General features: G+C 41.9%; 1 long non-coding RNA gene across 1 annotated transcript; it reads right to left on the bottom strand.

Annotated features, from left to right (window-relative positions):
• Positions 1–2,533: 2,533 nt before the first annotated feature.
• LOC126990327 (uncharacterized) lies at positions 2,534–5,097 on the bottom strand. The gene is made up of 3 exons (XR_007744214.1): positions 4,830–5,097; positions 3,806–3,956; positions 2,534–2,728 (listed from the first exon to the last, which is right to left on the bottom strand). It is a non-coding gene; the product is annotated as an uncharacterized LOC126990327 (long non-coding RNA).
• Between the last annotated feature and the right edge of the window lie 187 nt (positions 5,098–5,284).

The following is a 5,284-nucleotide window of genomic DNA, read 5'->3' as shown; positions in this document are numbered from 1 at the left end:
CGGTAGTGGGCCACAACACTTCAAAAGCCTTGCCAGATGTGTGTGTTTGGCCGCATATGCCTAAAACGTCAAGGATTATGATGAGACCAAGAAGACAGCCATATATATGTGCACACTGTTAACTTGACTGTAGATAGAAAGAAATACAAACTTGTTTTTAGCGTACAAAGAAAATACCTTCATTCGCCACGTGACATCTACAAGAAAAAATAGTCATTTGTCTTGTGTTACAGAATGCATGTTATAGGTCAAGGCTAGCAGTGATACTTAGCATACACAGGTAGGTCTTGCAGTATTCCAGATAGTGTTAGAAAACTGAGAACACTGCACAGTCACAACGCTGTCGGTCAAGGTGGAAGCAGAGTGAGGGGTTATGTGCGGTGATTGGCTGCCACAGAGCTGGTCAAGAGAAAGAGAGAGGAGGCTTGACCACCTGTAATATCCTACTGAAACAGACTGTACCTTACCACAGAGTCACTGACATAAGGTCGTCAATGCACTACAGAGATTATTGACAATTACCATGGGGGGACTGTGCTGTGGATGCAGTTATTCTGTAAGCCATTCCACTCAGGACATTGATCGCTATTCTGAGACGCTGCCGACTCTCACACCAGTTATTTCTAAATGTCAAAAAAAGAAAAATGTGTTCTCAGGAGTATTTTTTTTAGAGTTATGGGTACAGGAGCCTTGTCAGACTCCCACCAGGGTCAAAACACTAGCCATGGAAAGGCCCACAACTACCAAAGCCATGTTAAGTATGTGTGTGCTTGGGTGCAGAAACCTTTGATAACATGGACCATTCTCAGGCAGTTTAAATGCTGGGGTTGACCTCATCCCTATTCATTGCCAGTAAAAGTATACAGAATTATAATATCTGGCAAAATTAATACGTAAAGGACATACTGCACCAGCGTGGATAGCTATACGATATATGACGATGATAGGTATTTATTTAATAATGAGTGTATGCACCCCTGCCGTGATTACACTGTTAAAAATCTGCTGCGAGGCTTTGAGGCCTGTCACTAGTGGAGCCTGTGGCCACATGTCTGCAGACCCATTCATACGTTAGAGATGGAAACACCAGTCGGCTGTGCTATTTGACGATGACTGAGGCCTTCACCGTCAAGGATAATGATGACTTTGTGCTGGTCTTGTGGGGTCTACATTGCCACTAACTTGAGCAGAGAGAGAGAGAGAGAGAGAGAGAGAGAGAGAGAGAGAGAGAGAGAGAAACCTTTCCTAAGAGTGGGGAAAAATTACCACTGACCTCCGCCTCCGCCTCTTCTTCTCCTCTACCGCTTATTTGCCTTTTCTTCAAGCCTGTAATAATTGCAACACCCAATTAGTACTGTATGCTGGGACATGAGAAAATTATTTTAGTTGTAAAACCAGAAAAGAAAGTCCTTGACTCGGGTTTAGCAGGCGTGCCCTAACACCTGTACCCATTTGAGTGACCTGCCAGGCTTTATACAGGGAGGGCAGACCACTCAGGGACAGAATAAGGCAACACTGGGGCCAACTTACCTAACAGTACATTTTGGCTGGGTGTGCCATCCAGGCTATAGGTGTACCCAGGGAAGGTTATGTATGCTACAGGCTGTGCATGAGGGCAGGTTGTGCATCTCTTCCTGGGTCACTGGCTCCACCACCTACACACTAATTGAGCTGGTTTATGCCTTGCAGCCTTCACTTTCAGTCTTCTCAGCACAGCAACACTAAACCCAGCCAAGCACTGGAATACCCACCTTCAAGGCTATTACTGATGCTTGTACAGATGGTGCAAGAGAATCAAACCCCAAGCAGGCCACGACCACCTGCAGGGGACTTACATTGGGATGTTTGTTTTGCCCGCTACTGTCTATAGCTATGTTTAAGACCACGCTGTGAATATATATCATGTTCCTGGTCATGGCTCACTCACTCACTCACTCTGTAAGGAATTGGCTTCATATACACTCCCAGGAAGGTCATACTGGTGCCTGCTACTGTCTATAGCTATGTTTATGACCACCCTGTGAATATATATCATGTTCCTGGTCATGGCTCACTCACTCACTCACTGTGTAAGGAAGTGGTTACATAGACCATCCCAGGATCGTCAGACTGTGTCCTGCTACTGTCGATAGATATGTTTAAGACCACGCTGTGAATCTCTATCATGGTCCACTCACTCACTGTGTAAGGAATTGTATATATATTGCAATACTATGCAATATATATCATGCAATAAGTTAGCAATAAATATGCCTAAATATATATATATATATATATATATATATATATATATATATATATATATATATATATATATATATATATATATATATATATATATATTTATGGCTAACTTATTGCATGATATACTTATTGCATAAAATATATATATATATATATATATATATATATATATATATATATATATATATATATATATATATATATATATATATATATATATATATATATATATTGCAGATTTATGGCTAACTTATTGCGGGATATACTTATTGCATAGAATTGCAAAAAGTGAGCCATATAGTTTTTCTAAAATAAATACAAAATTATTTTTTTTGTCAATTATTTATTAAATAAATAAGGCACATTTTCTTCACTAAGAGGCTGATTCTGCAGGAACTTGACATCTTGGTGTTCTTTCTTCCAGAGTGTGCAGTGTGCAGCAGGCAGACCAAGACGCCAGAGATGTCCGTTCAGCCATTCAATTCTGCCGAGGGAAAGAAGTCGTGTTAGTCAACTCTGATGACTTGTACTTTTCTCTGTGGACTCTGCTGTAAGCCAGTCACGGAAGATGTGAACTGTATCTGTACTATGAAGTCTTATAAATAAACTTAAGGGCCACACCTATGACTTTATCTTGCCCCAAACCCATTTAGCTAATCTCCGGACACTTTTTTAGATATAATTGACTTAGGTACATTTTTCAGGCTACTTTTAAAGCAAGTTACAGCTTTTTTTTTTCGTTTTCAAGATGTTATTGAGCCGTAAGGTGATATATCTAGTTGCTTTGATCTGGTGATAGTTTTGCACTCCCTCTGCACAATGAACGGTTAAACCACCCATGAAAACCCGGTTAGCCTTCTGTGGCCTTGGGAAACAGTCATAACAGCTTTTCAAACAAGCAAACTGTGGCGTCATTAAGTTCAAGAATAGAGGCTTTATTCAGAAGGTAATTCCTGGTACAGTAAGCAGTATAATCTGACTTACAGTTGACTACACAGACTCTGGAGATAGAGAGCAAAGATCCGCACTCGTAGCTCACCCAAACAGGTCCCAATGTTAGGTACCACATACCCGTAACTGCATATACGTAACCTATACAGAACACTACACACTTCCCTTCAGTACCAGGAGGCTGCTGGGTCCCCACACGGTACAATAATTTCATGTTTAAAGAGAAAGAAAGATGCTTGGCGTGAGAACAGGGTAACTTTTGATATGAATAGTGGCACTGTATGGAAACATCTGAACATGGACCGGGGCTTTCAGAAGGTGCAGAGGAGAAAGACTTCACTAGCAGATGCTTGGCGTGAGAACAGGCTAACTATAGCAAGGAAACACACATATCTCTCACCCTTCACTCTTGTCACCTTCCTCACCCCCACACATCACTCACCCCTTCACTCTTGTCACCCTTCCTCACCCCCCACACATCACTCACCCCTTCACTCTTGTCACCCTTCCTCACCCCCCTATAGCAAGGACAAACACATACCTCTCACCCCTTCACTCTTGTCACCCTTCCTCACCCCCCTCTAGCAAGGAAAACACACACATCACTCACCCCTTCCTTGGTACAGGTGCACATGACACAGGGTGATATGCGCTCGGCTGCCCCGATGTCAATATCAGTCTTGCCAACCCCACATGACACGCGCTCCTTCCACAGCTCCGGGTTGATCCCCGGCAGGTCACGGTGGGACACACGAGGGTTCCTGAAACATCAATGGGATCATCACAGTGTCTGGTTGGTGGGATGAGAAGTTTCCGCCTCCCATGTTGACAATTTCCAGAGGTCAAAAATGAGGTTAACTGGGTTCTCATGTCTGTGTTTTGGGGTTCCTGGTACAGAGAAAGGGTCAAACTACCACTGGGGTCATAAAACTCCCCTGAAATGCCCTGAACTCGTATGAAAGCCTAGTCAAATATGCGTGTTCTTAGGTTCTTGGTACAGAGAAAGGGTCAAACTACCACTGGGGTCATAAAACTACCCCTGGAAGTGCCCAAATCTCCTATGAAAGCCTTGTCAAATATATGTTTTCTTAGGTTCACAGTACAGATGGAGGTTCATACTACCACCAGGGTCATGAAACTACCCCTGGAAATGCCCTGAACTCCTAGGAAAGTCTTGTCAAATATATTTCTTAGGTTCACAGTACAGATGAAGGTTTAAACTACCACCAGGGTCATAAAACTATCCCCGGAAATGCCCCAAACTCCTATGAAAGTCTTGTCAAATATATTTCTTAGGTTCACAGTACAGATGAAGGTTCAAACTACCACCAGGGTCATAAAACTACCCCCGGAAATGCCCCAAACTCCTATGAAAGTCTTGTCAGATATGTTTCTCAGATTCATGGTACAGAGGAAGGTTCAAACTACCACTGGGGTCATAAAATACCCTGAAAATGCCTACAACTCATACGAAAGCCTAGTCAAATATATATAAGTTTTACCTGACTTCTGGACATTGAACGGAAAACACCCAAGAAAACCGGATAATCTTCTCTGTGGCCTTGGGAAACAGTTGTAATGTGAGCCTGTGACCTTTAACAATACTGACCTAACCCCCAAACAGTCTCACTTACAGGAAGGGGTCAGGAAGGTCAAAGACGGACCGCTGCTCACTCTCCACATTATCACAGTTATCGCAGAGCATCTTGGCAAGCGTGACCTGCAAGAATTACACACGTTAGAATTATTACTTACGACACAAGCAAAGAACTTATTGACAGACTGGTAGAAAACACTCATTCAGACTTACATAGAGATTTAGTATACTTATTAATACACACACTCACACTATATAAGGAAGGAAAGGACTTAGAACTTATTGATAGACTTTGCAGGGAAAAAACTCACACTAACATAGAGATTTAGTAGACATATTAACACACACAGACTCACACTATATAAGGAAGGAAAGGACTTAGAACTTATTGATAGACTTTGCAAGGATAAACTAACTCATAACAATATTGTGTTTTAAAATGCCTGATATATTGTGTTTGATAGATTACGTGTGCTTCAGTATTAGTGGACT

Source organism: Eriocheir sinensis, unplaced genomic scaffold (genome assembly GCF_024679095.1).
Source record: "Eriocheir sinensis breed Jianghai 21 unplaced genomic scaffold, ASM2467909v1 Scaffold1555, whole genome shotgun sequence".
Taxonomy (NCBI): domain Eukaryota; kingdom Metazoa; phylum Arthropoda; class Malacostraca; order Decapoda; family Varunidae; genus Eriocheir; species Eriocheir sinensis.
Note: the sequence above shows the minus strand (reverse complement) of the source record. Positions and strands in the feature narration are given on the sequence as shown.